This window comes from Schistocerca nitens, chromosome 7, assembly GCF_023898315.1.
Source record: "Schistocerca nitens isolate TAMUIC-IGC-003100 chromosome 7, iqSchNite1.1, whole genome shotgun sequence".
Lineage (NCBI taxonomy): Eukaryota > Metazoa > Arthropoda > Insecta > Orthoptera > Acrididae > Schistocerca > Schistocerca nitens.
Genome location: NC_064620.1, coordinates 407,724,394 through 407,735,367, shown reverse-complemented (window position 1 = coordinate 407,735,367; position 10,974 = coordinate 407,724,394).

Genomic DNA, 10,974 nt, shown 5'->3' with positions numbered 1-10,974 from the left:
TTTATCGCGAATACGCGGAGTATTCTAGCAGACCCGTCGGCCAACCCACATTCCTACCTAGAACCACCACCTGTCCGCAGTTTCCGTTCACGTCCACCCCCGTGTTCGCTAATTTTAGATTCCCGCTGGAGCTCGAACGTGAGTGTGCATCTGTACTGACGATTATCGATTCATAGCCCATACAAGCGCATGAACTATATGAATATAACAGAGAGCACTGTTTGCAGATGGGACCCAGGGAGCACTTAGCCGGGCTGTGCGTACTGCTTTATTTTGCAGAGTCGCGACCCTGTCGCCTCCTAGCAAGGCAACAGGGTAGCGTACCCTCTGCCCTCAAGTGAGGTGAAGATCTTGGATAATCAGACATTGACCGGCTCAATTATTAACAAGCGAAACTAGCTAGTCATCTTATTTTAATTTTCTCAAATAAATATGTTATATGCAAGAAAAAGTTTTGTAAAAAAATTTAATTGAAAAAAAATGACATTATGGTCGCTTTCTCCGTATTTGATGTCAGGCGCCGGCTGTCGTGGCCTAGTGGTTCTAGGCGCTTCAGTCCGGAACCGCGCGACTGCTACGGTCGCAGGTTCGAATCCTGCCTCGGGCATGGATGTGTATGATGTCCTTACTTTAGATAGGTTTAAGTAGTTCTGAGTTCTAGGGGACCACAGATGTTAAGTCCCATAGTGCTCAGAGCCATTTTTTTGCTGTCAGGCATAACATGAAGCAGTATTCAGTGCTTTGTCACTTGATTAGTGAAAGGTCTGCCGACTTCTTCGACGTTCGGCGAGGCGCTTTTTCTTCACGGCAGCAGTTATGTCTGATATTGGATAGAACACTTTTGGGCACTGGCCGCGTCATTGTAACAATTAAACAGCTAAATTAGCGACGTTACGATTGACTTCCAGCTATCTTCTTCAAGGCGGTTCACTGCTGTAGCCTAGCGAATGTCTTCCTTTATATACTGCCGTTTTCGGTTTTGTGATGGTTACCGAATTCACATTTCAGAGATGTCATTGGACAATTGAAGAGGTTGTTATGGAGGTATGCTATTGCCAGTGCTACCCTGGTAGTTGACCGGAAGGCAACAGTAGTAGGTGATTGGTATAACGTCGTGTATCGGTTGCCTGTGGCCTGTGCCAATCTCGTAAGTCGCCGTTCTACATCTACATCTACATGGTTACTCTTGAATTTACACTTAAGTGCCTGGCAGAGGGTTCGTCGAACCATTTTCATACTACTTCACTCGAATGGCGCGTTGGAAAAAGGAACACCTAAATCTTTCCGTTCGAACTCTGATTTCTCTTATTTTATTATGATGACCATTTCTCTCTGCGTAGGTGGGTGTAAACAAAATATTTACGCATTCGGAAGAGAAAGGTGGTGATTGAAATTTCGTAAATAGATCTCGCTTTTGTTTCAGTGACTGCCACCCCAACTCACGTATCATATCAGTGACACTCTCGCCCCTGTTGCGTGATAACACGAAACGGGCTGCTCTTCTTTGCACTTTTTCGATGTCCTCCGTCAATAATATCAGTGGTAGTCTCGCCCCTGTTGCGTGATAACACGAAACGGGCTGCCCTTCTTTGCACTTTATCGATGTCCTACATCAATCCTACCTGGTAATGATCCCACATCGCGCAGCAATATTGCTGCGTTGGGCAAACTCTAGTGGAAGACTCTGCAGGAGAGACTCTCAGTAGCTCGGTACGGGCTTTTGTTGAAGTTTCGACAACATACCTTCACCGAGGAGTCAAGCAGTATATTGCTCCCTCCTACGTATATCTCGCGAAGAGACCATGGGGATAAAATCAGAGAGATTAGAGCCCACACAGAGGCATACCGACAATCCTTCTTTCCACGAACAATACGAGACTGGAATAGAAGGGAGAACCGATAGAGGTACTCAAGGTACCCTCCGCCACACACCGTCAGGTGGCTTGCGGAGTATGGATGTACATGTAGATATAGATGTAGAAACTCACGTTGATGATTGGAAGCCAACAGAAAATCGGCAGCTTTTATACAGGGGATGGTGTTCCCTCGCAGCCAGGCAGCCGTGAGAAAACTGCCGATACTATCTGCCGATTTTCTATTACATTCCAGTCACCAGCGAGAGTTTGCTCACCGGTCACTTACCAGAGTGGCACAGGCAACAGGGAGCAGTTACGTCTACCAATCACCTACTAGAGCCTTCTGGTCAGCCACCAGGGTAGCACAGGCAATACCTCCCCATACAGTCATTCCCCTTCATAGCAACCTCTTCAAATTGTTAAGTGACATCTCAGATATGTGATGTCGGTAACAACCACAGAATCGAAAACGACAGTGTATAAAGCAAGACATTCACCAGTACACAGTAGTGAACCGCCCTGAAGAAGACTGCAGCAAGTAGGTCGAAACGTCGCCAATTAGCTGTTTTAGTAGTTACGGCGACGCGGCAGGATACCCAAAATTATTTTGTCCAAAAAAGCGGTTGTCCCTGATTCACTCGCTAACGAATGTGCGTGCTTTGCCAGTACCCGCCTCGTGAACCACGCGATGAGCTACAGGCGTCATCTCCATGTGCGGTTAATAACAGAGTGACGAGACGGAGTGGCTGCTCGCTCGCTGGTTAAATTGTCCTGCAATCACGGCACCGGCTGAGAGCAGGCACAGTGGTGGCGGGATGGGGTGGGGTGGAGCGAAAGGCGCCGCCAGCCGCCCATGACGTGAAGAGCCCAGCCGCCCCCCCCCCCCCCCCCCTGCCCACACCCCCGCCGCCCAAATTGCCGCCATTGTCGTCGCCCATTGTGAGCATCGGCCGCCCGGAGCCCGGAGACGGCGGCGTCTCAAGGAGCAGCAGCTCCGGCGGTGCCTACGCGCCTCGCCGCCTGCCGCAGACAGACGCGCCGTGGCGCCAAGTCCTCGCGCGTAATTAGTATATTTTCTCGCGACGCGAGGGCCGCCCCATTCATTGCGACTCGAGAGCTCTCGCTCACTCGGAGGGCGAAAAGTACACCGGGGTGGGAACACAGGGAGGTGCCGTCGCCCAAGGTTCACGTGCCTCCACACTGACTACGGCCTGTGCCCGTCTCTACATTTCTAACATGCAGAGCTATTATACACTACTGGCCATTAAAATTGCTACACCAAGAAGAAATGCAGATGATAAACGGGTATTCATTAGACAATTATATTATAGTAGAAATGCAATGTGATTACATTTTCACGCAATTTGCGTGCATAGATCCTGAGAAATCAGTACCCATAATAGCCACCTCTGGCCGTAATAACGGCCTTGATACACCTGGGCATTGAGTCAAACAGAGCTTGGGTGCCGTGCACAGGTACAACTGCCCATGCAGCTTCAACACGATACCACAGTTCATCAAGAGTAGTGACTGGCGTATTGTGACGAGCCAGTTGCTCGGCCACAATTGACCAGACGTTTTCAGTTGGTGAGAGATCTGGAGAATGTGCTCGCCAGGGCAGCAGTCGAACATTTTCAGTATCCAGAACGGCCCGTACAGGACCTGCAACATGCGGTCGTGCATTATCCTACTGAAATGTATGGTTTCGCCGGGATCGAATGAAAGGTAGAGCCACGGGTCGTAACACACCTGAAATGTAACGTCCACTGTTCAAAGTGCCGTCAATGCGAACAAGAGGTGACCGAGATGTGTAACCAATGGCACCCCATATCATCACGCCGGGTGATACGCCGGTATGGCGATGACGAATACACGCTTCCAATGTGCGTTCACCGCGACGTCGCCAAACACGGATGCGACCATGATGATACTGCAAACGGAATCTGGATTCATCCGAAAAAATGACGTTTTGCTATTCGTGCACCCAGGTTCATCGTTGAGTACACCATCGCACGAGCTCCTGTCTGTGATGCAGCGTCGAGGTTAACCGCAGCCATGGTCTCCGAGCTGATAGTCCATGCTGCTGGAAACGTCGTCGAACTATTCGTGCAGATGGTTGCTGTCTTGCAAACGTCCCCGTCTGTTGACTCAGAGATCGAGATATGGCTGCACGATCCGTTACAGACATGCGGATAAGATGCCTGTCATCTCGACTGCTAGTGATACGAGGCCGTTGGGATCCGTATTACCCTCCTGAACCAACCGATTCCGTATTCTGCTAATAGTCATTGGATCTCGACCAACGCGAGCAGCAATGTCGCTATACGATAATCCGCAATCGCGATAGGCTACAATCCGATGTTTATCAAAGTCGGAAAGGTGATGGTACACATTTCTCCTCCTTACACGAGGCATCACAACAACGTTTCACCAGGCAACGCCGGTCAACTGCCGTTTGTGTCTGAGAAATCGGTTGGATACTCTCCTCATGTCAGCACGTTGTAGGTGTCGCCACCGACGCTAGCCTTGTGTGAATGCTCTGAAAAGCTAATCATCTGCATATCACAGTATCTTCTTCCTGTCGGTTAAATGTTCGCGTCTGTAGCACGTCATCTTCGTGGTGTAGCAATTTTAATGGCCAGTAGTGTAGCTACAGGTGCTTATGAGACAATACGATTAGCCCTATGTAACAAACCCGTCGGTTATAATAAAACTGCAGTTATTCGCAGATGTCTAGTGTGGGCTGTAATTATCCTATGGCAGCGAAACTTGGTAGATATGCTACTGCGTTAATGGGGAACCTATATGCACGTGGAAAAAAATTAGTTCCGATTCTGGCCACCAGGTGCAAATCTGGCGCTGTACAACATCTCTTCGACTCCTTCTCCTGTGCTCATATTGAACAAATAATGTAAGCTGCAGTTAATAGCCGGCCGGAGTGGCCGAGCGGTTCTAGACGCTACAGTCTGGAACAACGGGACTGCTACGGTCGCAGGTTCGAATCGTGCCTCGGGCATGGATGTGTGTGTCGTCCTTAGGTTAGTTAGGTTTAAGTAGTTCTAAGTTCTAGGGGACTGATGACCTCAGAAGTTAAGCCCCGTAGTGCTCAGAGCCATTTGAACCTTTTCTGGAGTAATAATAAAAACAACAGGAGGCCTTTCTCACTTTTCTATCTTTTCTGCACACATCCCATTCCTGATCTGTTAAATAGGCAAACATTTTTATACGTCTTTCTTGCATTAACAGCGCCAGATTTGCACCTGGTGACAAAAATTGGAATTTTTTTCTTTTTCAGTTTAAATCGGTTCCGCATTAATGCATAAGAATATCAGTCACGTTTTGTTGCGTAAGATAATTACAGCTCACACTGGACTTCTGTGAATAACTGCACTTAAACTGTCACCACCAAGTACCACTGCCCAGAAAGGCTGATCAGGGCGCCCAATTTATCTTGACGAAATATATGAATTTTTCTCAAGAAGACAAGAAGATGCCATATCTATAACGCTTTTTAATTTCGGAAAAGATAGAGAAAGCACAACAAAAATTTGGTAATAACACAATAAATCGGCTTGCATCTGAGGACGATGCTCTTCTTTTTAGTGGCAGCAAAAAGGACTTGCAGCTCATGACGACTTCTTACAGGAATATTGCAAGGAAAGTATGTTTACAAATTAGTGAGAAGAAAAGTGAGTACACAGTCACGAGTAAGGCACCAAATGGTGGTATACTAATGACGATGAAGTAACTTTTAAAAGAACAGACATATATAAAGATTTTGGAAGCGTTTTCATGAGCTGAGTAGAATGTAAACTGAAATTAAGGCACGGATGGCAGCGGCAAGCAGAGCAAAATAGAGCACATTTTCACTTGTAGGACGTACTGAGCAGTAGCGCGGTTTCGAGAAGTTTTAAAATAAGATTATATCAGAGTGTAATGCTCTCAGTAGCTCTGTATGACACTGAAGTATTTACACTAATGAAAACGAACAAAAACTACTAGTCTTCGAGAGTAAGACGTTAAGGAGACTGTTTCGCCCCACGAGGGACACCTAGTCAGAGGAATGGAGGATATTAGCCCCTGCAATAGCAATGGGGGAGTACCCTACTGACGTTATATTTTAAGATTTTGAAAGAAAAGATTGTTTTCAAGAACTTCTTCTACCAGATTCCACAAATGTTTTTCATTTTTCAGTTAAACTTAACCCAAAGTTTTAAGTCTTTGTAGTAGATATCACTCTCCCCAGTGAATGTCACATTCGATATTTCAAGGTTTAGGAGCTTACGGGTTAAAAACCAAGGAACTGGAAGACCTATAGTCACAATCTAAAACTGGTTGAAGGCTGAAGAACAAAGATTCATAATTAGGATGGAAGACAAAAGAATTCCGCAAGAAGTATACTGAGGAAGCGTGACGGGCAGAAGAGGCGGAGGATGGCCACAGAGGAGGTGGAAAGATAATATCAATAGGGATATTTAGTCGTGGCACCTAAGGAAAGGAGAGTGGACCACGAAAGCCAGGAACATAAATGACTAGTGGAGGAATGCAGAGAACGCATATGATCTCCCAGGCCAAAGCAATCATTAAAATGAAGAAGACGAAAAATTAAGCAAATGTTGTTTGGATACCAGTGGGACATTAACCAGCGTTGCTAGCTTTCTTGTTTATTTGTTCTTTACGAAGGTATGAACAGCAGTGCGTCATCATTAAACAGCAATGTAGCAGTAACCCCACACCTTATAATCCCCCTCTCGCCCCGATTCTCTAAATAACCGTTTTAAGAAAAGGTAGTTTTGTACGCATATCAATGTCTGTGACGTTCTATATCCTCAAATATGTGTCATACAATGAAACAAGTTTGTAGATACATTCACTTATATATGTACGTACTATCTGCATGATATAGTGTTAATAGAGCTGGTAGTAAGGAAATAATAAATTAAAACTTAATGCGTGATACTGAACTTTTGTTCCACGAATAGCGAAAACGTAGTAAGCGATGAACTTTCTTTCCTTTCAGTATTATGTGTGGGCGTCAGCGTGAAAATGTTTCCAAAGGGTTTGAAATTTCGTATAAAATCTTCAAGCAGAAGCTAACCGCCCTTATTCTGAAATGATGGATAACTTGTCTGGGTGATTTGCGAGCTGTCAATTCCCATTATCAGAACACTATACGCAGTTTTGAATTTTAATAACTGAGTATTGTGTTAGGCCTTTGACTTGCGATTGTATCTCTTACAGTGAGTAGATTACACTGTGCAGCGAAATTGGTCTTTGTGTCTTGCCGCGAGAAGAAAGAGTGTTTCTTTACTAAATCACATACGCTGATTGCGAAAATCAAATCAGAAATGTGGCATCACGTACCAGTTTTTCTGGAAAAGATACGCCACGCATACCGCTTTCGAGAAATTTGGAAACGACTCAGTATCAATATAGGAGGAATCTGTAATTGTTTAATATATAGATCATGTAACAAAAGTGACTGTTTGTATTACAAAGCATAAAATGAAAATAGTACGAGAAAATTGAATAAAGCTCGAAATGCACATACATGTTAGAAACTTTTCTTGGAAACTTTCCGTTTGTTGGTGGATGATAAAATTTCTTCTACATCTACATTTACATCTACATACATACTCCGCAATCCACAATACGGTGCGTGGCGGAGGTTACCTCGTACTACAACTAGCATCTTCTCTCCCTGTTCCACTCCCAAACAGAACGAGGGAAAATTGACTGCCTATATGCCTCTGTACGAGCCATAATCTCTCTTATCTTATCTTTGTGGTCTTTCCGCGAAATATAAGTTGGCAGCAGTAAAATTGTACTGCAATCAGCCTCAAATGCTGGTTCTCTAAATTTCCTCAGTAACGATTCACGAAAAGACCGGCTCCTTTTCTCTAAAGACTCCCACTCGAGTTCCTGAAGCATTTCCGTAACACTCGCATGATGATCAAACCTACCAGTAACAAATCTAGCAGCCCGCCTCAGAATTGCTTCTATGTCCTCCCTCAATCCGACCTGATAGGCATCCCAAACGCTCGAGCAGTACTCAGGAATAGATCGTATTAGTGTTTTATAAGCGCTCTCCTTTACAGATGAACCACATCTTCCCAAAATTCTACCAATGAACCGAAGACGAGTATCCGCCTTCCCCACAACTGCCATTACATGCTTGTCCCACTTCATATCGCTCTGCACTGTTACACCCAAATATTTAATCGACTACACTACTAATGGAGTGTTCAAACATCACGGGATTCTTTTTCCTATTCATCTGCATTAATTTACATTTATCTATATTTAGAGTTAGCTGCCATTCTTTACACCAATCACATATCCTGTCCAAGTCTTCTTGTATCCTCCTACAGTCACTCAACGACGACACCTTCCCGTAAACCTCAGCATCATCAGCAAACAGCCGCACATTGCTATCCACCCTATCCAAAAGATCATTTATGTAGATAGAAAACAACAGCGGACCTACCACACTTCCCTGGGGCACTCGAGATGATACCCTCACCTCCGATGAACACTCACCATCGAGGACAACGTACTGAGTTCTATTACTTAACAAGTCTTCGAGTCACTCACATATTTGGGAACCAATCCCATATGCTCGCACCTTAGTTAGGAGCCTGCAGTGGCGCACCGAGTCAAACGCTTTCCAGAAGTCATGGAATATGGCATCCGTCTGATACCCTTCGTCCATGGTTCGCAAGATATCATGTGAAAAAAGGGCGAGTTGCGTTTCGCAGGAGCGATGCTTTCTAAAGCCGTGCTGATGCATGGACAGCAACTTCTCTGTATCAAGGAAATTTATTATATTCAAACTGAGAATATGTTCGAGAATCCTGCAACAAACCGAAGTTAAGGATATTGGTCTGTAATTTTGAGGATCCGTCCTTCTACCATTCTTATATACAGGCGTCACCTGCGCTTTTTTCCAGTCGCTCGGGACTTTACGATGGGCAAGAGATTCCCGATAAATGCAAGCTAAGTAAGGAGCCAATGCAGTAGAGTACTCTCTGTAAAACCGAATTGGAATCCCATCAGGACCTGGCGATTTATTTATTTTCAACCCATTCAGCTGCTTCACAACCCCAGGGATGTCTATCACTATGTCCTCCATACGGGAATCTGTACGAGACTCAAACGGCGGTATGTTCTTGTAGGATTGTCCAGCAGCAATCCACCAAAAGGTTTGGTAACCATCTTCCCTTATTTCTTTTCTGCATGGCAATGATATCTTTATGAAATCGCTCACCATGTTCGCCACTGACACCTCCAAGTTCAGGTGGGAGTAGATACAAATGGGAAAAGACTGAAATGTAATTTCAGAGACAAGGACATTTAACTGGCCAGCATGTGTTCCATCAGTTCCTTGTAATTCTCAGCCATTATGTATACCAAGAAACTGTAGCATAAACTTTAAAAGCAACCCAAGCTGACTTCCCAGTATTTCTCAACAACTGTTCCAAGCTAATATCTTTCATGAGGTCACGAATCTGAGGACAATGATAATTTGCCGGCCGCGGTGGTCTAGCGGTTCTAGGCGCTCAGTCCGGAACCGCGCGACTGCTACGGTCGCAGGTTCGAATCCTGCCTCGGGCATGGATGTATGTGATGTCCTTAGGTTAGTTAGGTTTAAGTAGTTCTGAGTTCTAGGGGACTGATGACCACAGATGTTAAGTCCCATAGTGCTCAGAGCCATTATTGACAATGATAATTTCTTCTTTAATTTTTTGCAGTCCACTTCACATGATTCTTTATAAAGCCTGATTTCAGATTGAATTGTTGTAACGGCACATTGTCTTCGTAAACAAGGGGTTCATGTAACACATTTTTATAACCAGGATTGAAAATTTTTCTCAAGGGTCTTTCATTGCTCTAATACCCCAGTGATACAAGAAACAGCAATATTTTGTGTAACCAGTCTGCATTCCCAGAAGTCCCATAACCTTGAGATCACCAAGGATTTTCCATTTGTGATTCGACTAGCCAATACGCTTCAGGATTAGACTCATGTTTTCGTAGGTTTCCTATAACTCAACAGAATGGGCCATTTGGTGTCGAAGGTATCTCGCTTCCGTTATGTAAGAGAACCTTTGAGACAACTCTTTGGGGAATATGTAAATAGACGCCATTCTTCCGGATTGCGAATAATCTGAAATTTTGTAAGTGGTTCATTTATGTCATTAGAATATAATTAACTCTCTGCCATTGAGAGAAAGGCAGAAAGACCAGAATGTCGTTTGTGGATTTTAAACTAGTGTTGGTTGTAACCGGTTCTTTTCTTGAATTCTGTTTGTCTCGCCGAAAGATTTAGGTGTTTGTTACAGATGGCGTGTACGTAAGATTATCTGTAGGTCTGTCACTACCGTCGTTTCATCTTCCAGGTCAATTCTGTAGCTGGTTTTGGAACTAGGAGAGAATCAGAGTGAGGAACTATGCGAATTGCGGATTCTAAATTTGGATAACAAATTGTGTGTTTTGATTTACTTGGGATTCCTTTTACTTTCATTAAAGAAAAGTATCAATCTGGGATGTGGTCTTTAGGTCCCCACCACAATTATGGTACGGCAAAAGGCACAGATGCGTGGGTTCCATTCAACTAGCCTCTTAAACAGCGGGAGCAACGTGAGCAACCTTCATCTACCTTTGATTCAGAGCATAACTTGAGAGCGTTTTTGAAGGTCCGTGAAATGTGATGTCTTTGAGACTTCCTCGTATGCTACCCACACACATAAAAGAAAAGATATGGTGAGTTAATGCCCTTCCTAGACATCACTGAGTATAAGAAAGACGCTAACACGCGTTAACAAAATTCTTCACATTAGTGCATGTACACACGGCAGGAAACGATACTGTGTGGTCTCATAGTGAGATAGCCCTAGTCGACTGATTGATGTAACTGCAGCTTCCCTTTACCTCCCTCAAGTGGCTGTCTCTACTCCCGCCACTAGGCTGTAAGATTCCTATAATAACAGAATATGGTAAGCACAGCGACAACACTAATAACACAGCAGAATTCAGATGAAGGTGCTTTTACAGAAAAAACTTTAAGTGATAACGGACAACGGTTTTCACCTTGACATCAGAGCACTCAACTACATAT